Below are 22,820 nucleotides of genomic sequence, written 5' to 3' on the forward strand. Positions count from 1 at the left end.
TGGCTGTGTGACTTAGTCCCTTCGCTGTACCTCCCTGGAATCACAGTCCCTCTCCTATAAAAGGAGAAACAACAGTTTCCAGCCCCCTGAGGTTATAATGAGGATAGAGTGAAGAAATTCTCATAAAGCTGGGGTACATGGCCAGCAACCTGTCCTCTCGGGAGCAAGCGCCTCCTACCAAGCCCCTACCCTCTCCCTTGAAAGTGAAAGTGTTAGCCTCTCAGCTCTGTCTGACGTTGGTGACCTCATTGACTACAGCCCACCAGGCTCCTCTGTCTATGGAGTTTTCTAGGCAAGAATACTAGAGTGGGTTGCCATTCCCTTTCTCCAGGAGATCTTCCCAAGCCAGGGATCGAACCTCGGTCTCCTGCATTGCAGGCAGATTCTTTACCCTCTGAGCCACCACAGAAGCCCTACCTTACCCGCTTCCCTTACCTACTTCTCAATCCCCTACTCGAAGTCCTCCAACAGCCTCCCCAAATCTGGCATTTGTTTCTTATTATCCTTTTTTTTTCCCCCGTCACAGCACTTTCCATACCATGTAATTTTTTGTTTTGGCTCATTTACTTATTTTGTTCAGCTATTTCCCAAACTGCCCAAGACCTTGAGGGCAGAGACCTGTCTATCTTGTTCACAGCTCTGTCCCAGTGCTCAGCACAGAGCCTGGCACCCAGAGGAGCCTGATAAGTACCTGCCAGATGAAGGGTTTGATGAGGAGTGAGAATGGGTTGTATCAGTCAGTACAGGTGAGGTGCTGTAACAAGTAGCCCCAGTGACTTCACCCAGGAAGAGCTGGTTTCTCTCTTCATGAAGTCCACATGAAGGTTGCTGGTCTGAGGATCTCCTGCAGGGAGGCACCTCCTCTGAGCAGTGATGCAGGGATCTAGGCTCCTTCCATCTGTGATGATGTCATCTCCACACAAGGCCTCTGGGATCACCAGGGAAGGGGATTGAGTGAGGCGAAGGTCATCAGGTGAGTAACCAGCTCAGCCCAGAGGGGTCCACCTCATCTCTACCCACCTATCACCGGCTAGAATGAATGTGTCCCCTGCCCCATTTGGATGCATGGGGGCTGAGAAATGTCACCCCAGGCTGGACAGCCAACCCCAGCACCAGCCTTGCACTGTGAAAGGAGAGAGTGAACAGCCATCTTCACAGAGATGGTCAACAGCCATCTCTGCCCCTCTGCCGTGGCAGTTGATGACTCTTTGTCATTTTTCTCCTCTTCCTGAGGCCCCTGGGCCCTGAGACCTCTCTCTCAGCCTCTGGTTGGCACTGATATCTGGGTCAGGAGGGCGTGGGGTCCAGATCAGCATCCCAGGAAAGGGCTGGGAGTGCTGCTCCCCACACTTGGTTGGGAGGGGGGAAAGTTCTGGCTGTTTTGAGCTGATTGTGTTTGGAACCTTCTGTGTCTGCTGAGCTGCTAATTCCGGGGCCATCTGCCTGTGTTCCCAGCACCAAAGCCCCGGGATAAACAAGTTTTCTTCTGTAGTTCTTAAGGAAAGTTTTGGCAGAGGGTGGGGAGAGCGAGGGGGAGAGGAAGGAGGCCTCCAAACGTCTTGTCCCTGAAGAGAAGGCGCTGCCCCGCCGAGGAACAAAGGATGTCGCGGGGACTGGAGTGTAATTTGTCTGGAGCTCAGAGCCTCATAAGAATCACCCGAAATTGCTGTGATTTTCCCCCACTGTACAGAGAAGGGACCCAAGGCGCAAAGAAATTGATGAGTCTGCCGAAGGTCCCGATGTCCGGGTCATGGAGCAAAGCTGGGGGCGGCTCCTTATCCGTCTCTGGTCACTGCTTCCTCACGCGTCTGTCCCTCCGGCTGGAAGCACCCCGCCCTCAGCCCCTCCGGGGAGCCCACCCCCCACCCCGCCATTGCCAAATTCTGGGGATCAGAAAAGCTCAGGATTGGCAAGGAAGCTCAGGGGAGTGTCTGGCTTTGCAGGGAGGGTCACACAGCACGCGTGATGGAGGGGTGCGGAAGGACAGACTTGGAGACGCCGCACTTGGAATGAGTCCCGGCTCCACCAAGCTCTTGCTCTGTGATCCCCTGTGACCTTCACCTCCCCGGGAAACAGCAATAAACCACCACCCGGGAGTGACTGGCACGTGGCACGTGGCAACGGATGTTTGTTCCCTTTCCATTCAGAGGCACGACTCGGAGTTTTAATCATCACCTCCGAGAACACCCAGTCTCTGCTCTCGCCCCCACCCATTTCTCAGGCAATCTCCTTACTTCCCAAGGCTCTGTGCAAATGCCGCTGTGAGTTGGGTCAATAATAGTAACCAGGAAAGGATCTGGAATCTGCATCCCAGATCTCAGCTGCCTTGTTTCTGGGATAAAATTGACTTGGGACAGGATGTCAGCTCTGTCACCTGCCCACCAAGTGAAGCGACACTAGTCTGCTATGTGACAGTGTGTTTACTCATGAAATGGGGATTATACTGGAAACTCCCCCATATTATATTAAAAAAAACAAAACCCCAAGGGTATAAAATTACTAAGCCAGAGAGAAAATATTAACCATTTTGTTGTTATTCAGTCCCTCACTCGTGTTTGACTCTTTGGGACCCCATGGACTGCAGCACGCCAGGCTTCCCTGTCCTTCACTATCTCCCGGAGCTTGCTCAAACTCATGTCCATTGAGTCGATGATGCCATCCAACCATCTCCTCCTCTGTGGTCCCCTTCTCCTCCTGCCTTCAGTCTTTCCCAGTATCAGGGTCTTTTCCAATGAGTCGGTCCTTTGCATCAGGTGGCCAAAGCATTGAAGCTTCAGCTTCAGCATCAGTCCTTCCAATGAATATTCCAGACTTATTTCCTTTAGGATTGACTGATGTGAACCATAGCTAAGGTTTATTTTTATCAGGCTTATTGAGGGATAATGGGCTTGTGATAAACTGCATATTTAAGTATACAGTTTAAGTTTTGACATATGTGTACCTCTGTGAAACCATTACCTCAGTCAAAATGATAAAGACGTTTATCACCCCAAACTTTCCTTCGTTCCCTTTGTAATACTGACCTACAACACATGCTCACCCTCTGTCCTCAGACAACCACCCATCTGCCTTTTATCACTACAGATTGGTTTGCATGTCTCAGAACTTTTTATAAATGGAGCCATACCATATGCAATCTTTTTGTCTGGCTTCTTTCACTCAACATAGTTATTTTCAGATTTATTCATGCTGTTGCAATAGTATATCAATTCTTGTGTATCAATAGTTCATTCTTTTTTATTTTTGAGTAGTTTTCCTTGGTAAGGATAGAACTTTTTTGTCCATTTAATGACCCTGTTGATGAGTTTTTAGTTGTCTCATATTTGGAACTATTACAGACAAAACTGCTCTGAAACATTTGTGTACCATTTCCCTCTAATTTCTGTCTTAGCAGCATCTCACAAATGTGTCTGTGTTGTGTTTTGATTTTCATTCATTTCAAGATACTTCATAATTTTCTCTTGTATTTCTTCTTTGAACTATGGATTATTTAAAAGTGTGTTTACTTAGTTTCCAATTTGGGGGCTATCTTCCAGAGATTTTCTATTATTGATTTCTAATTTAATTTCATTGTGGTTGGAGAACATATGTTGCATAACTTGAACACTTTTAAAATGTTTGAGATTTGTTGCACACAGCCCAAAATCGTGTGTCTCTCGGTAACTGCTTTGCCCTTGAAAAGAATATGCACTCTGTGCATATTCTGTGTAGAATTTTCTATAAATGCCAAGTAGGTTAAGTTTGTTGATGGCATTGTTCAAGTCTTCTATATCCTTACTAATTTTCTATTTGTTCTGTCATTTATTGAGAGCAGAGTATTTTGCAGTCTCTAGCCAACTGGAAGCTTGTTTATTTCTCCTTGAAGTCATAAATTTTCTTTCATGTCTTTTGAACATCTGTTATTGTGTTTGTGAACATTAATAACTGATACATCCTCCTAATAAATTGACACTTTTGTCTTTATGAAATGACCCTTTTATCCCAGGCAACATTGTTTGCGTGTCACCACTCCAGCTTTGTTACTGATATCACCACTCCAGCTTTCTTTTGATTAGTGTTACATGATATATAATTTTCCATCCCTTCCGTCTCACCTATTTCTGTCTTTTGATATTTAAAATGTGTTTCTTGTAGGCTGCTTATGGCTGTATCTTGCCTTTGCATCCAATATGATGATCTGTGTCTTTTAGTTGAATATATTTAATGTGATGACTGACATGGTTGGATTTTAGATGTACCATCTTGCTATTTATTTTCTATTTCTTCCATCTGTACTTTGTTCCCTTTTCCCTCTTGCTCTGCCTTCTTTTGGACTAATTAGGTAGTTTTTATGATTCCTTTTAATCTCCTTTGTTTGTTTCTAAGTTATACCTCCTTGTTTTGTTATTTTGGTCCTTGCCTTAGGATTTACAGTATACATTTTTAGCTTATCGCTGCCTACTCTCAAGTGTTATTATACCACTTTACATTTAGTGGAAGAACTTTACAACAGCCTCTCCGAGTCTATGTGTTAAAGTGGTCGTACATGTACTTCTACATAACAAATGGTAAACAGTCAATTATGTTTTAAATATATTTAAATTGTGAGAGAAAAAACGTATTTTATATTTACTCACATAGTTCTCATTTTCAGAGCTCTTTATCCTTCAATGTCTAGATCCATATTTCTACTTGTTGTCATTTTCCTTCTGACTGCCTGTAATATGTCTTGCAGCGCATATCATCTAAAAAGTGAAGCCTTTCAACATCTATGTACCTGAAAGCATCTTTAATTTACCTTTGCTTTTGAAAAATATTTTTGTTGTCTGTGGAATTCTAGGATGACTGTTTTGTACTGTTGTTAGTTTTTTTTCCTTTTCAGAATTTTAAAGATTTTGCTCCACTGTCACCTGGTTTACATTGTTTCTGATGAGAAATCTGTTGTCCTCGTTTTTTTCTTCCTCTGTAAGTAATGTGTCTTTTTCCTCTGAATCCTTTTAAGATTTTCTCCTTATCACTGGTTTTGAAGACTTTCATTGTGGTATGCCTTGGTATAATTTTTTTCATGTTTCTTGTGCTTGAAGTTTTCTGAGATTCTTATATCCACAGATTCAAAGTACTAACCGAATATGGGGGAAAAACTGACTATTATTTCTTCAAATGTATATCTGAACCCATCCTCTTAATTTTAGGGACTCCAACTACACATGTAACAGGCAATGTGAAGTTGTCCCACAGATCACTGATAATCTGTTTATCTTTTCTACATTATTCTTTTTTCTCTGTGTGTTTCCTTTGCATAATTTGTATTTCTATGTCACCAAGTTAGCCAGCCTTTTTTCCCGCAATGTCAAATTTGCCATTACAACTGTCTAGCATCGTTTTCATCTCACACATGGTTATTTTCACCTCTAGACATTCAATTTGGGTTTTGTGCATGTCTTCCATGGCTCTAACTATCATTTCCAGTCTTTAGTCTGTCCCCTCTATTTCAGAGTGTATGAAATAATGTTAAAATCATTGGTTTTACCATTCTTGTCTGCTAATCATATCATGTGCTTCAGTTCAAAGCTTAAATTTTTTATACTCACCATAGGTCATATTTTCTTTGATTGCCTGGAAATTCTTGACTGAATACGAGTCATTATCAGTTTTGTCTTTCAGGGTTCTTAATATTTTTATATTCTTATAAATCCTCTTAAACTTTGTCCTGGGACACAGATAAGTAACATGGACACACGTATCTCAAGTCTTGCTTTTAAGCTTTGTTAAGCATAAACACATGGGCTTCCCTGGTAGCTCAGTTGGTAAAGTCTGCCTGCAGTGCAGGAGACTTGGGTTCGATCCCTGGGTTGGGAAGATCCCCTGGAGAAGGAAATGGCAACCCACTCCAGTATTCTTGCCTGGAGAATCCTATGTATGGAGGAGCCTGGTAGGCTACAGTCCATGGGGTCACAAAGAATTGGACACAACTGAGGGACTAACACATACAAACACACACAAAGATGTGTGGGGAACATTCATAACATGAACTAGACTTTGGGGTCAGAGACACACAGGCTCAAGGACCCTGAGTCCTTATGAGCTCTGTGACCCTGAGCTTCAGTTTCTTCATTAATAAACAGGGAGTTGGTAATAAGAAACTGTTGTATAGCACAGGGAACTTTACTCAATACTCTGTGATGACTTATACGGGAAAAAAAATCGAAAAAAACTAAGAGTGGATATATGTATATTTGTATGTATAACTGATTCACTTTGCTGTACACCTGAAACTAATACAATGTTGTAAATCAAGTAAACTCCAAAAAAAAAATTTAAATGATGAAAATTAAACAGAGAGTTTAATAGTCATCTTACAGGGCTATGCATGCATGCTAAGTCACTTCAGTTGTGTCCAACGCTGTGCGACCCTATGGACTGCAGGCTGCCAGGCTCCTCTGTCCGTGGGATGCTCCAGGCAAGAATACTGGAGTGGGTTACCATACCCTCCTCCAAGGGATCTTCCCTATCCAGGAATCAAATCCACATCTCTTACATCTACCTGCATTAGTAGGCAGGTTCTTTACCCCTAATGCCTCCTGGAAAGCTTGCAGGGCTATGAGGAAGGTTAAACCAGATCATGGATGGGGATGGCACAGTGCCTGGAACAGTTTACTCTGGTCAGAACAACTGCAGTCATCACCTACTATACCTTGGATAAGTTAGCTCAGTTTTATAAAGTGGGGGAAATAATAGGATTTTCCTCACAGTCAGATTATAAGGATGAAGTGCAACCATCATGTCTGCCTGATTCCTACATCACTCACCTCCACGCCTTTTGTTTCGCTGGCCTTCAAACCCCCTACCTTAGTGCCATCATCCTTGGGACCTCTATGCTCTGAGACTGGGGGGAGTAGAGACAGTGGATGTCCATACCCCTGTCTCAGAGCAGAGTAGGTAACCACAGTACTGGCGTTGGCTTGATACTTGACTAACTTCTCATAAAGCCAGTCTGTCATAGGAACAAGAATGTCATCTCTAATTTCTCTGCTGCTTCATTTAAATGCAGCCATTGCCCAAAGGCGTCCAGGTATTTAGAGAAACAACATAACAATATGGTTCCTGTCTCATGTGCACATGGAATTATGCTCTCTCTGAAGCCCAGTGAGTGCTACACGCATTTGTTTGAAAACCCAGGTGGGTCTTAGCTATGAGACACGGAGGAGATGCTGACCCCATAGAATATCTGGATGGGCCTGAATGGGCTGGGCGTCATGAGCAGGCATTCCACAGGATGCCCTGGCAATTCCACACATTGAATGTTTCAGGGTCACACCCAGCCCCTCATGTTGTCCTGGAGGTCTGACTCAGTTGACATAGGACAGAGCCCCAGAGTCTGCAGACATAGCAACTGGTAACCACAATGTGAGGTCAACAAACTAGCAACCAGTGTTTCCTGAGCACTTACTATATTCCAGTCACTGTTTATTATCCCCATTTAGAAAGTCAGAAAGCTGAGACACAGAGAGGTGAAATGACCTGCCCAAGTGGCAGAGTGAGATCTGAACCCAGACCGCCAGGTTCTAGAATCTGTAGCAGAGTCACTGTAATGAAGTCCAGACCACTCCCCCCGAGCCTATCACAGAAGGCAGCTCTCCCCAGTTTGTCTCCTTCTTATGTGTATCAGTTAGCATTTGCTGCATAACAAACTGTCTTAATATTTAGAGCTTAAAACACAAGCATGTACATTTCTAATAGTTCTGCCTGTCAGCAAGGCAGCTGTTCCAGGCCAAGCTGGCCTGAATGGAACTGGATAGCTTCAGATGGCCTCAGCCAGCTGTATGGGCCTCCAATGGAACAGCTGAGAAGCCTGGGTCATCTGCCCACATTGTCTCTCATCCCCAGAAAGCCAACCTGAGCTTGCCCAGGGGTGGCAGTCACAGGTCTCCCAGCAGCAGGAAAGGGCTGGCCCCATGCACAGCATTTTTCAGACCCCTGCTTGTGTTATATTATTCATGTCATTTTGAGCAGGGCACTGGGCCAGGCCCAGATTCAAGGTGGAGAAACAGATTCAACCTCCTGGCCAGAGGAGCAGCAACACTGCATAGCAAAGGGCATACACTGGGGAGCGGGGGCTTGAGGTGTGTGAGCACATTATGATCTGTCATACCTTGTCTCCAGCTTCACCTCTTGCCACCTCCCGCCACCTGTCTGCTGCTCCAGATTTCCGCACATTCTGTTCCCTCTGCTTGGGGTGCTCTTTCTTCAATTTCCTCTGATAAGATCTTTCAACATTCAGCTCAGGGACACAAGACTTCCCTGACCAGCCATCCAGCCTCTAGCAGGCTGGTTAAGACCTCCCTTAACAGCACTCAGGGGGTAAACACATCCCCTGTGGTAGGCTGGGAACCCTGAGGTCAGGAGCAGCATCTGCCAACCCCAGGGCCCAGCATAAGGCCAAGAATGAACAGTTAGGTTAATAACTGCCTTGGAGGCTGAGAAGAAGGAATGAAGGGAGAAAGAGAGGGAGAGAGGAAGTGAGGGAAGGTAGAGGGGGGCAAATAAATGAGCCGTGGGTGAAAGGGACAAGATGATCTACGGTCGGATGCCAGGTCAGTGACCAGGCAGAGCCAGGCCCAGACCAGGTAGCAGCTGCCCAAAGACCCATCAACCCTGACACGGAAGAGTCTGAGTTCAGGGTATATATCCTGGCAGGGACTGAAGGGTGTAAAACATTTACTAGCTAATAACAAAGCTAATTTCCACTGGCAAGGGTGCTGCCAAGGAGAAGGACAAGTGCCTGAGCTGGGTAACAGCTCAAGGGGTTGATCTGGTCCCAGGTGAGGTCAGGGGAGCTTTCTTAAAGGTGACATTTGATGGGAGAATGAGGGATGCAATGAGGTAAGTAGTGGGCAAAGGTGTGGCAGGCAGAGGGGCAGCATGGACTCCTCTCCTGAGGTGGCAGGGGCAGAGCCTGTCTGAAGAGCTGTACTAAGACCCCCAGGTAGGCATTCAGAAAGGGAAACAAGAGGGTTTTGTGTGAGGCTGGGAGGGTAGCTAGAGCCTGGGGTGGAGGCTTAGGCCCTCCTTGGAAATCCTGCACATCTTGAGGGTATCTGTGGGGTGGGAGGAGGGGCTGTGTCTCAGCCTTGGAAGGTCTGGGGTCTCAGGAGAGGGAGCAAAGCAGCAGCTCAGATGCTGAAATCCAGAACAATAGGATAGGAGCAAATCCTCATGTGCCAAGTACTACTAAAGTCCAGGTTGGTGTACCTGTACTCACTTAACCTGACAACAAATCAATGAGCTGTTGTAGCCTATTATTCCCATCTAACAGATGAGAAAACTGAGGCACAGAGAGGCTGAGCAGCTTGACTAAGGTCACAAAGCTAAGCAAGTGATGACGCTGGACTTCAAACACAGATCATGTCACTGTAAAGCTTGTGCTCTTACCCACTATCGTCGCCTGCCTTGTTATTAGACAGTCATTCAACAAGCATTCATTAATCACCTAGCACATGCAGACACTGCCCTTGGTGCTGAGGATATGGCAGGGGACAAGAGAGACCTGGTCTTGGTCTCTTGGCATGGATACTCCACCTGGACAAAGAAGCAGAGCAACAAATATCAGTGAAACAGACTATGATGCAAATAAAGAAGGGCAATGCAATAGAAGGAATGGCTAGGTAGGGGATGGGGACAAAGTTGGGTAGGTGATTAGATGGTCCCTGGAGGTGACATTCGTCCTAACACCTCAGTGCCATGAGTGCATGAGGAAGAAGAGAGCCTCCCAGGGAGAGGAAACGGCAAGTGCAAAGGCCCTGAGGCAGGAGGGCGTTCCATGTATTTGAGAAATTGAAAAAATGTCAGTGTGGCAAAAATAGGGTAAGTGAGGGGTAGAGGGCAGAAGACAAGGTCTGAGGGGCAGGCAGGGGAGATCTGATTGGGCCTCAAGGGCCATATGTGCTGCTGACCTCTGTGCGTCTTCCAGATTCTTCCTTACCATCTCCACTGCTCTGTGCCTGGGAAACTGATCTGCAGGGATGGCGCTGACAGGGCCCTATGTCCTCCTGGCCTTTGGCTTCTGTTGGGTCCTGGGGGCAGCAGAGGAGACCAGGGTCAGGAGGAAGGAGGTCAGGTATTCATTCATGGCTTGTGCTGCTGGCCACATCTGTCCGTGGCTGCATCTCTCTCCTGCCATCCCAGCTCCAACAGACAGCCCCTCTCCCAAGCTCTATCTACAGTCTGATAACTGCCCCGCCTTTGGCCCCATCAGGACTGAGATGGACACAGCCTCCAACTCTTGCTCATCCCCAGGGACCCCACCATCCCTTGTTCATTTCCTGTATCCTGTCTACACCTTGGAGAATCATTCCTCTATCAGACTCTTCAGTTACCCTCCCCCACTGGTGATTTGCTCCCTGCAAAGACCATACTTGATTCTGCATAATGAGTTCAGATTTTACGTGAAGTCAAATGGGGAAGCCACTAGTCAGGGGAGGGACTTATTCTGACTCACATTTTAGAAAGATTCCCCCCTGGCTACTGTGGAAATGGACGAGAAGAGGAGGCAAGGGTGGATGGGTGACACATTAGGGTCCAGGCAGGTCTATTGAAGTTGGTCCTAGGTGGACACATCAGAGACAGAACCCAGACCAGACTGGACAGCTGCAACCTCTACAGAACCCATGGCTCCCACACTCCTTGTCTAGAGTCCTCAACTCCCCAGTAAAGGGGAACTGCAGGATGCAGAACCAAGGACCCCCCTGCTGAGTCTGGAGCAGGGTCAGAGGAGCTCAGTGTGGGAGGGCCCCCTGGGATCAGCACTCTAGGGTTTAAGAAGGAAGGACAGATGTAAGGGTACCAATGGGAGCCAGGAGCTGCTCTGAGCTCTGGGGAAAAGCTGCCTTGAGTTGGGACAACAGGAAGCCCATACCCTCCTGCAGCTCCAGGCAAGGGAGTATTAAGGCACTAAACCAGGAGCCATAAGCCTCATATCTTCTCTCCATCTAATTGTTTCAGTCTGGGGAAGGGGAGACAGCATGGGGCAGGGAAGTGATGCAACTGATCCTCCATCATCTCTTAAGGAGCAGAACCAAGATTCATCTCAGACTCCAACAAAAGTCCCTGATCCTGCCCTGCATCTTTCCCTCTAGGTTCCACCCCTGGAGGACAGGAAATGGAAGGTTAGGGGATCCCTGGTTGGTGTAAAAGCCAGGAAATATGAGATTCTTTTCCCAATTGGACAGTTTTGTGTTTTGGAGGGATTAGCTGTGGGGCACTGGGCAAGTCATTTAATTTCCATAAGCCTTACGTACCTCATCTGGGAAATGGGCTAACACCTGCATCACAGGGCTGGTGTGAGCCCCAAGGGAAGTGACCCAGGTGCTGTGCGTGGCCCTCAGCAGAGGCTCCACGTGGGTGAGCCCCATCCGCACTGCAGAGACCTTGGCACTAAGGATGCTCCTAGAAGGCAGCCCCTGAGTCACTCTGCCTTTACCATCCCCACATCTCCCTCATCTCCCATTTGGAAGGTCAAGGCACTGGGTGGATAGTCACCAAGGTCCTTTTCAGCTCGGATAGTGTGGGGGCCCCTTATTTCTTTCCTGAGAAAGAGCCTCACAGCCCAAGCATTAACCCCTGCACCCCCAGCCTCAGGAGCCTGTCGAGAGGCATTCAGGAGACCCTGAAATCTCCCTGCTGAGCCCCTACACCTGCAGGCTGGAGAAGAGACCCCTCACTAAGTAAGGACCCCCCACACACACCCCATGCGTCTGGGTCCTGGGCTCACAGGGAAGCCCCCTTTCCGCTGAGGTTGTATATGTATCGGCAGGAGGGAGCAGAAGCCATGGAGATGGATCCTGGGGCCTCAGGCACCCCTGGGAGCCAGGCGCTCACCTGGAGACCCAGGAACAGACATTCTAGGTTCCCGGGTGAGCACTGGGCGGGCTGCCGCAGCTCCAGCTCTGCAGGCTGTCAGCACCGGGAATAATTAGAATCCTAAAAAAGCCTCATTATTTCTCCCAGGGCTGAGGCGCCCTTTGGAAAAAGGGCTGCTTCCTGCCAGATCGTCCCCTGAATGTGCGTTTGTCACAGGCTATTGTGTAAACCCATGGTTGACCCATTTGAAAAAATGTGATTTATCCGCTTGACTGGCCTTAACTCCAAACCCTCAAAGTGTGGCCGTTATTAGGAGCCCAGAGAGAAGCCATGAAACATGACGGGGCGAGGCTGGTGAAGTCAGCCCCTGGGTTCTGAGCCCCTCGTTCTGCATGGGTGAACCGGAGGGGAGGAGCTGCAGATACTTCAGGACACGGTCAGTCCTCCAGGAGAGAACCTGGGATGCGGATAAAGGCCCAATGTCAGGTCCATTCCTGCCAATCGGCTTGTTGAGGTCCTACTGTGCGCCTGCCCGTACAGGGGCGGAGGTGCAGCAACAAACAGGCGAGGTGTCTGCCCCCAGGAGCTGGAGTGGGGGTGCAGCAAGGAGCAGGTAAACCACCATCCACAAGAACATCCCAGGCGGGAGAGGTGCTGGAAGAAAGTGAACAGGCTGACGTTATACCGGCTGGCTCAGGGGCCGGGGAGGGACAGTGCCCATGGAATGGATGGGTCAGTGAAGGTCTTTTTGAGACAGGGAATCTGAGCTGAACTGAGGAAGGAAGACAGAGTGGTTAGTTCTGCCTTGGGGGGAGGGGAAGGCTCTAGGGAGGAACAGACACACCTCATCTAATCTTGATGGATGCTTAGAATGGCACCAGGTGGGAGGGAGGAAGAGAATCCAGACAAGGAGACAGGAGCAAAGGCCCAGAGCAGTGCAGGCTCACAATAGGTTGGAGAAATGCTTATTGCAGCCAGAAGTGGGGCTGCAAGTGTCCCGGGGGCTGCATGAGACAGACCTGAAATCATGCTGAAGAGATGAGATGCTATCCTGAGTCAAGGGACTCTCCAGACATGTTTATCAGCGAGTGAGTCACACTTCTGAAGAGGACACACTCTGTGGCTTTTCTAAGGCCCCTTCCAGCTCTAAATCTCCGTGAGCCAGAGCAGCAAAGGCTGTTGACTTTAGGTGAATGAACACTGAATGTTAATAGACTTGTACTCAAATAGGCTTGAGTGTCTGGAGTTCAGAGACCAGGGCCTCAGTAACCAAGGCTCCCTCACATGGGGACCTCCCACAGATGGACAGCCAAGGGCAAGGGCTCCCACCCTCCTCCAAACAGCCTCTCCATCAGCTCTGCCACCCAGAGGTGCCAGCAGCACCCAGGCCTCCAAACGCTCATCACCCCAGCCCCCTCGGGAGCAGCCTGGGAAGATCTGCCCCAAATAACCAGCCCTGAACCACGTCAGCCTCCCTCCCCTTCTATTTTAGATCAACCCAGCCAGAATTCCCTGGGGGAGCAACAGACTGTCGTTCTCTCCCAGGCTCACTAAATTGGTAAGACCCTGTGACTGTCCCAGCAGGCAACAGAGGGGAAAGTTTTCCAGAACTTCAGGCCCTCTGATGGAGAAAGTCTGCCTAATAAATAATGCAGAGGTGCCTCGGCTTCCCAAGACCGATGCTGAGCGATGAAGGTGTCTGTCCCAGTTCTCCCAGCAAAGCAGAGCTTCTGAGTGCTCCGGCGGAGGTAAGGAAAAGGCTTGATCTAAAGATGAGGCAGGAAAGGCAAGAGGGCTCAGGTGCAGAGAGGCTGGAGGCACCAGGATAGGCAGGGGCAGTGCTGCTTCAGGTAAGGATGCAACCAGGTAGTTAGTAATTATGTGCATGTACTCCACACTCAGATCTGGATAAAAGACCCATAAGTGGGTATAACACAGGGTCAGAAGGACAGCCCATCCTTTGTTCCAAATGACCAGGTGCATTTGGAGATGACAGGGTGAGAGACACCATCTTACAGCAGCCCAAAGGAAAGAGAGGTCTTTCCCTGCCCAACATCCAGTCATACAACTCCAGAGAAGGGTGGATTGGCCTGACTTGAGCCATGTGCTTAACCCTGCACCAATCATAGTAGGCAATTGGTTGAAGTAGTGTGATTCAGTCAGTTCAGTCGCTCAGTCGTGTCTGACTCTTTGTGACCCCATGGACTGCAGCACGCCGAGCCTCCCTGTCCATCACCAACTCCCAGAGTTTACCCAAACTCATGTCCATTGAGTCGGTGATACCATCCAACCATCTCATCCTCTGTCATCCCCTTCTCCTCCTGCCTGTGATTGGTCACTTCTAAATCACTGTGTGTGTGTGTGTGTTAGTCATTCAGTTGTGTCCAGCTCTTTGCAACCCCATGGACTGTAGCTCTCCAGGCTCCTCTGACCATGGAATTCTCCAGGCAAGTTTACTGGAGTGGGTTGTAGTTCCCTTCTCCATCTAGATCACACGCTCACTCCTATTTTGGGAGAAAGGTGGTTTATTGACCACTAGTCATAGAACCACAGAAGAATGGGGAAGGGCAAACAAGAAGGAAATGAATGGTTGTTAGCAGAAGAATGGAGAGAGGAGGGGGTGTTGCTGGGCACTTGACTGGGTATTCAAATCCTTTAATGATCTGCCCCAGGCTTCCTGTCCAGCCCCTTCCAGACACATCCCTCCTGCACTTGGTATTCATCTGGATATTTGCAGGGTCCTCATGCCACACTCATGGAGTGTGAAGTAAAGTGGGCATTAGGAAGCATCATTATGAACAAAGCTAGTGGAGGCGATGGAATTCCAGCTGAGCTATTTCAAATCCTAAAAGATGATTCTGTGAAAGTGCTGCACTCAATATGTCAGCAAATTTGGAAAACTCAGCAGTGGCCACAGGACTGGAAAAGGTTGGTTTTCATTCCAATCCCAAAGAAAGGCAATGCCAAAGAATGCTCAAACAACGGCACAATTGCACTTATCTCACACGCTAGTAAAGTAATGCTCAAAATTCTCCAAGCCAGGCTTCAATAGTACGTGAACTGTGAACTTCCAGATGTTCAAGCTGGATTTAGAAAAGGCAGAGGAACCAGAGATCAAATTGCCAACGTCCACTGGATTATCGAAAAAGCAAGAGAGTTCCAGAAAAACATCTATCTCTGCTTTATTGACTATGCCAAAGCCTTTGACTGTAGGGATCACAACAAAACGTGAAAAATTCTGAAAGAGATGGGAATGCCAGACCACCTGACCTGCCTCCTGAGAAATCTGTATGCAGGTCAAGAAGCAACAGTTAGAACTGGACATGGAATGAAACAACAGCCTGGTTCCAAATTGGGAAAGGAGTATGTCAAGGCTGTATAACTGTCACCCTGCTTATTTAACTTACATACAGAGTACATCATGTGAAATGCCAGGCCAGATGAGTTACAAGCTGGAATCAAGGTTGCCAGGAGAAGTATCAATAATTTCAGATATGCAGATGACACTACCCTTATGGCAGAAAGCAAAGAGGAACTGAAGAACCTCTTGATGAAGGTGAAAGAGGAGACTGAAAAAGCTGGCTTAAAACTCAAAATTCAAAAAACAAAAATCATGGCATCCAGTCCCATCACTTCATGACAAATAGATGGAGAAACAATGGAAACAGTGGCAGTTTTTTTGGGGGGGTGGGAGGAAGGGGCCCTCCAAAATCACTGTGGTCAGTGACTGCAGCCATGAAATTGAAAGACACTTACTGCTTGGAAGAAAAACTATGACAAATCTAAACAGCGTATTAAAAAGTAGAGACATCACTTTGCCCACAAACGTCCATATAGTCCAAGCTATGGTTTTTCCAGTAGTAATGTACAAATGTGAGAGGTGGACCCTAAAGAAGGCTGAGCACTGAAGAACTGATGCTTTTGAACTATGGTGTTGGAGAAGACTCTTGAGAATCCCTTGGACTGCAAGGAAATCAAACCAGTCAATCCTAAAGGAAATCAATCCTGAATATTTATTGGGAGGACTGATGCTGAAGCTAAAGTTCCAATACTTCAGCCACCTCATGCAAAGAGCTGACTCATTGGAAAAGACCCTGATGCTGGGAAAAATTGAAGGCAGGAGGAGAAGGGGACAACAGAGGGTGAGATGGTTGGATGGCATCACCGACTCTGTGGACATGAGTTTGACCAAGCTCTGGGAGATGGTGAAGGACAGGGAAGCCTGGTATGCTGCAGTCCATGGGGTCACAAAGAGTTGGACAGAACTGAGCAACTGAACAACAGCATGCCACACTCTGTCAACTTACCTCCATGCCTTGCCCATGTGTTCCCTCTGCCTCTGATGGCTTCCCTTCTACCACCTGCACAGCAAACACTGTCACTTGTTTAAGTTTTAGATGTTACCTTCTCTGCTAAACCTTCAGTCCTGCCTCTTAAAATACTGTGTTCCATTCCCACCACACCCTTGAAAACTGTAATGATGCTCATAATGATGACAATGACCACAAAGATGATGATGAAGGTGATAAGGAGTAGGAGGAGGGGGAGGTGATTTCTTCTCCTTGGTCAACCTCTGTTCACACTCCTATCTGACTTGAGAACAGAAATTTTATCTTATTCTCCTCTATTTACCTTGTGCCTTGCACATCACCAGGCACATGGTAACCATCGGTGGATGTCTTTGAAATGAATCAGTTAATGAATTGCAGTTATGGGCAGAACTGGCCTTTTACATACCTGGAAGGACAGCTGCTCTCCATGTTCTGTGGGTTAAGGTGCTTGGGAGAGATATCCTTGTCCCAGAGTATATTCCCAAAAGACATCCTGGAGAAGTCTCTTCTCTCTGACCTTGGTTTTTTTCATCTGTAGGTTAAGGACTGAACTCCTTGACCTTTAGCTCTGGTTCTAGTCCTGTGAGTGATGAAAAGGAACAGCCTTGGGAAACAGGTAAACATAGGGCCAACCTGGGGGCCTGCACATTCAGGAAGGCCTTGGGAGACCGCCTTCTGGACAGCATAGAGCAGCAGGCCAAGATAAGAAAAGTTTCCAAGTGCAAGAAAGAAATTCAGTGAAATTACAGTTTTGTGAATATTAGAATACTGTCAGATATTTCCAAAACTCAAAAAAAAAGGAGTTTTGAATCTTGAATTAGCCTTTGCATTTTAATAGGGAAATTTAAACTTGTCTTTGAAAATGCAGTAAAAGATCACCAACACAAACTGGTCATAATTCTAAGGAGGGAAAAAATATTTTGCTAAACCAGTTGATATTATAAGAGAGCATTTGCCCTACTAAAGTTAGCAAATTGTTTTTCAGCCTCTTATTCACAAATGCTTGGGTCTGATAAGGACCTCAAGATCCTCTCACTGGACTCCTCTTGCATCCTGCTCATGTAATCCGTACCCAGATGAGCTCTCAAAAATAGGTAATACTTATAAAGGACCTACTCTATGCTAACACCTGGGCTAAACACTTTTAATCTGTGCAATTCTGTTTCTGTTCCTCCCTCCCTCACTCTGCTCCGGCCACACTGGCTTTTCCTCGGTGCATAGAATGAACCCAGCTAATGTGCACCCTCAGCCTTTTACACATGGTGTTCCCTCTGCCTGGAGCTCTCTGCCCCTTGATCTCCACATGACTGGATCCTTCTCACTGTTCAGTCCTGAATCCAAATAACACCTCCTTCAAGAAGCCCTCCCTGATCACCCTATCATGTGTTTTCATCCTCCTGTCCCACAGCATCCCCTGCATTAGCATATCACCGTCAGTTATCACTGTCATCACCTTCATCATGGTCTGAAGTCAATCTACTTGTTGATATGCTTGTTAATTACCTGCCTCCCCTCCAGAACGTGAGCTCCTGTCTTTTTCATGGCTGTATTCCCAGTGCCCAGAATAGTGATTGGCACAGAGCTGGGGCTCCATAACTGTGTGTTCAGTGAATGGATGAATGAGTGATTGAAGGGTTTCCATTACCTTGACAGTGTATTAAAAAGCAGAGACATCACTTTGCTGACAAAAGTCCATATAGTCAAAGCTATGATTTTTCCAGTAGTCATGTATGGATGTGAAAGTTGGACCTTGCTGAGTGATGAAGAATTGATGCTTTCAAATTGTTGTGCTAGAGAAGACTCTTGAGAGTCTCTTGAACTGCAAGGAGATCCAACCAGTCAATCCTAAAGGAAATCAACCCTGAATATTCATTGGAAGGACTGATGCTGAAGTTGAAGCTCCAGTACTTTGGCAACCTGATGGGAAGGCTCATTGGAAAAGACCCTGATTCTGGGAAAGATTGAAGGCAGGAGGAGAAGGGGGCAACAGAAGATGAGATGGTTGGATAATATCACCGACTTAATTGACATGAGTTTGAGCAAACTCTGGGAGATGGTGAAGGTCAGGCAAGCCTGGTGTGCTGCAGTCCATGGAGTCTCAAAGAGTCGGACACAACTTAATGACTGAACAACAACAAAAAATTTTCCAAAAGCCTAACTTTGCCCATGGCACTTTCCAATAAATCCTTATTAAATTAACAAATGGATGTAGGAAGTAGAGCAGACCCAAATAACTCTGAATATATTAAGATCCAGGCAGGAGTTTATCTCTACTTTATCAACAAGTTTTCCTAAGTCATTTGAAAGGTTGTAAAAGGTATGTCTATTCTATTTTTGAAAGTTCTTTGTTTTCCAGCTATTTCTACTCGCAAATTCATCACCTAAATAGAATTTCAGTGATCACATAAGACCATAGCTAATTTAACAGATGAAAAAAACTGACACTCAGAAAGAGGAACAAGTGCTCAGCAAGATCATGGGTGTGTCAGAAGACCCAGGACAAGTAGCCAGGCCTCTCCATCCTGTCCTTTCCATGTCTAAAACATTCAGGAGGTGCTGGCAGTCACTAAAATTGGCACAACATTTCTGAACACACTCTAAGAATAATAATAAAACAATAATAGTAGTAGTCAAAATCTCTTGAGTGTTTTCTGTGTGTTGGACAGTGTAGCCAATGCCTAAATTTTTCACACCAAAACTAGAATGGATGGGTACTGGTATCATGCCCATTATTCAGATGAGATGCAGGCACAAAGGGAGGAAGCATCTTGTCTACAGTCACATAAAGAATAGATGGTAGAGCTAAGGTTTGGCCTAAGGCAGCCTTGCAACAAGCATCAAAAACATTTGGCTTGACAAATTCACTCCTGGATACTTCTCTCAAGGAAATGATCATGGTCCAGGGGACCCTCTCTGGTGTGCCCACTTTACATGGACTTCAAGTCTGTCCAAGAGGAGAGAGGAGCTGTGAGCCTCACTGCCCGTCACTGGGGGACACCTACGTGAGGAGGGCCAAGGCAACCCCCCACAATGCCCCTCCCCCCAAGACAAGGACAGGTTGGGGAGATCCTGGCACGCTTTCTATCATCTCGCTCACCTGGTCTCATTAGTGGAGATGCTAAGATACACCAAATGCTGAATTCACTGAGACTTCTCCATCCTGCAGTTTCAACTGAAAATTAAGTCTCTTGCTTTCTTTTTTCCCTTCTCCTAAAATGTCAAGTGGGTCTTTTCTAGAAGTGCTAAATGGAAATAAAAGGGATCAGGGGATAATTTTATCTCATTTAAATGTAACCTGGAGCGAATGGGAGTAAATAGACCCACTTGGCACCCACACTCATTCACCTTCTGCCTCCAGGCTCCTGCCCTCCTGCTCCCATTTCCCACCTCCCCAAAGGCACCCTGAGGGTTCCTACCACCAGCAGCATTCAGGCATCACCGGGGCCTTGGCCTGCCTTCCGGAAGTCCCATACCTATATTCACCTGTATGAAGCAGTTGCCCATGAAAGGCTCCAACCTTGTGGGAAACAAATGGGAGGAATCCCCTGTGGAGAAGGCAGAAGCCCCTCCAGCCTCGGCCTGGGACGACTCGGCCAACACTCCTCTCCGTGAAGCCACAGTCCACAATGAACCTAAGCCAGGAGATCCCATCTGCTGTTTCTTAGGTCCTGTTTACCTACCTGCCATCTTCGTGACCAGTTTGTGAGAGGTGACTCAGCAGCACCAGCCAAGAAGCAAAGATGAGCGTGGGCAGGTGTCTGGAGGCAGCCTAGGCAGGGGAAATAGCGCAGGCAAAGGCACAGAGAAGTGTGGAAGGAAGCAAGAAAGAGCTCAGGGTGGGCAGTGATAGATGATGGGGACATGGAAAAGTAGGGGCAAGCAATGAGGCTGCAGGCTTTGCCCAAGGACAGACTTGACATGCCAGGCTAAGGACTATGAAATCTATTCCAGAGACAAAAGACTTTTGTGATGGGCTTCCTCTGAGATGTCTCAATGGTTGAGTTGCCATATTTAGCAAATAAAAATGTAAGATGGACTCTTCGTTACATCTGAGTATCAGTTAAATGGTGATTTTTTTTTTTTTTGTATGAGTATCACTCATTCAGTATTTGGGACATACTTATTCTTTCCTATTGTTTCTACTTAATAAATACATTTATTGAAATCCAGGTATTGGAGTTAGCCTTTTCAAAATCATTTTCACAGCCATTCTATGAGATAGGTACTAGTAATACATCCATTTTATAGATAACGTCTAAGTCTTAGAGAAATCATCAATGACACACAGCATAAGCATTGCAGCTGGGAATCAAGGTCAAGTCAGTTTAGGGCTTCAAAGCTCCTGTTCTTAATAAGTTTCTGTTTTCCTACATGTTGTTGTCCTTCAGTCACTAAGTTATGTCTGACTCTTTGTGACCCCACAGACAGCAGCACACCAGACTTTCCTGTCCTTCACTATCTCCCAGCATTTGCTCAGATGCAGGTCCCTAGAGTCAGTGATGCCATCCAACCATCTCATCCTCTGCCCCCTTCTCCTTTTGCCTTCAGTCTTTCCCAGCATTGGATCTTTTCCAATTAGTTGGCTTTTCACATCTGGTAGCCAAAGTATTGGAGCTTCAGTTTCAGTCCTTCCAATGAATATTCAGAGTTGATTTCCTTTAGGATTGACTGGTTTGATCTCCTTGTAGTCCAAGGGACTCTCAAGAGTCTTCTCCAGCACAATTTGAAGGCATCAGTTCTTCAACACTCAACTTTCTTTATGTTCCAACTCTGACATCCATACATGACTACTGGAAAAACCATAGCTTTGACAATTCGGACCCTTGTCGGCAAAGTGATGTCTTTGCTTTTTAATACACTGTCTGGGTTTGTCAGAGCTTCCCTTCCAAGGGGGCAAGAGTCTTTTAATATCCTGGCCGCAGTTACCACCAGCAGTGATTTTGGTGCCCAAGAAAATACAATTTGTCACTGCTTCCACTTTTTCCCCATCTATTTGCCATGAAGTGATGGGACCAGATGCCATGATCTTAGTTTTTTGAATGCTGAGTTTTAAGCCAGCTTTTTCCTACACATAATGAATGATTCAATTAATTCTACTTTCGTGGTCATGCTCAGTTGCTTCAGTCATGTCCAACTCTTTGCCACCCTATGGACTGTAACCCGCCAGGCTCCTCTGTCCATGGGATTATCCCAGAAATAATACTGGAGTGGGTAGCCATTTTCTCCTCCAGGGAATCTTTTCGACCCAGGGATTGAACCCCCATCTCTTGAGTCTTCTGCATTGGCAGGCAAATTCTTTGGAGGCAGAGTCACTGGAGAAGACCCTAATTCTACTTGGGATGTAATTATTGTAAAGAAAAGAAATCCGTTGTTTATCTGGAATTCACATGTAGCTGGGTGTCCTGTATTCTATCAGACAACCCTGATCGGAGTGGAGTAGGAGGAGGAGAGGCCAGGAGAAGGCAGGCTCAGCACCCTCCCCACTCCAGACTGAGAAGCTTTGCTGCTGTCAGTTTTAGATCTGGAGGAATCCATGTCAATTTCCCTTTGAAAACAAATGTCTGACTTTTCATAATAATATCACAATATACATAAAAACACTGCATAAATTATGCGTAAGAGCCCCTCGGGCAAGTGTCTAGAAAAAGAGTCAGCAAACCTTTTCTGGAGGGCCAGACAGTCCATATTTCAGGCCTGTGGATTGTACAGTCTCTGATGCAGCTCCTCCGCTACGCAGGTGGAACATGAACGTAGCCTTAGGCAGTACAGGAGCTGATGAGTGGGGCTGAGTTCCAATAAAACTTTATTTGCAAAAAACAGACTGTGGGGCCAGCTATAGCCCGTAGGCTGTGGTTTGCTGATCCCTGGTCTAGACCACTGGGCACCGTCAGAACCAGCTGGAGGAAACTGTACTCTTTCCCCCACAATCCATAATATCTACCTGGGGACATCAGTATTTCTCTCTCTGCCACTGAACTGCAGGCATGCTGTGGACCAGGATGTCTCTCCCTCCGCTGGTCTCAGGAGGCCCATCTCGAAGATGAGGCCATTGGACCTTCAGAATCTTCCCTAAAATCAGGTTTGACGATCCTATCCTGCCAGAGAATTCTTGTCTCCAAAGTGGTAGGTGTCTTTCTCCCTGCTTCCTTCCCCAGAACCCCCACTGCCTAGGCAACAGTTTGCAAGAGAAGACATCTGTTTCTTATTCTGTCCACTTCTGCCCTTAGTGACGATGGTTTCTGATTTTCAGGGATTCTGAAACCTCTGGCAACCTTCCACTTCTGCCACTTCCTTAGCCGATTAGCTGGGTGGAATGCCTTGAACAGAAGCACTTGAATCAGCCTCCCAGCAACTCCCCTCCTGCAAATAAATAGGTGCTAACTCACTGCAAGTTGCCAAGGGCCCCCATCACAGGGTGCTTGCTCATAACCGGAAATATCTTTAACGCTCTATTGATGGTTTTCTCCCCTCTATTTCTCTGTGACAGAGCTGAAACAGTGAAAGACATTGATTTTCCATGTTGGACCTGTGAGCCCAAGATCAAAACAGCAAAGAGGTGGGAGAAACATGGTACAAGAGGGCGGGTTTTACATGAAATTATGGTTATTGTTGTCCTCGTTGCATTTCTTCCTTGCCTCCATGGCAGACAGC

At 46.8% G+C, this 22,820-nt stretch overlaps 1 pseudogene; it reads right to left on the minus strand.

Moving 5' to 3' along the window:
- The window catches only part of LOC145540507 (cytochrome c pseudogene), a 71,658-nt pseudogene that overhangs the window by 26,561 nt on the left and 22,277 nt on the right, over nucleotides 1-22,820 (minus strand).

Source organism: Giraffa tippelskirchi, chromosome 3 (assembly GCF_054371585.1).
Source record: "Giraffa tippelskirchi isolate mGirTip1 chromosome 3, T2T-mGirTip1v1.2.pri, whole genome shotgun sequence".
NCBI classification, from domain to species: domain Eukaryota; kingdom Metazoa; phylum Chordata; class Mammalia; order Artiodactyla; family Giraffidae; genus Giraffa; species Giraffa tippelskirchi.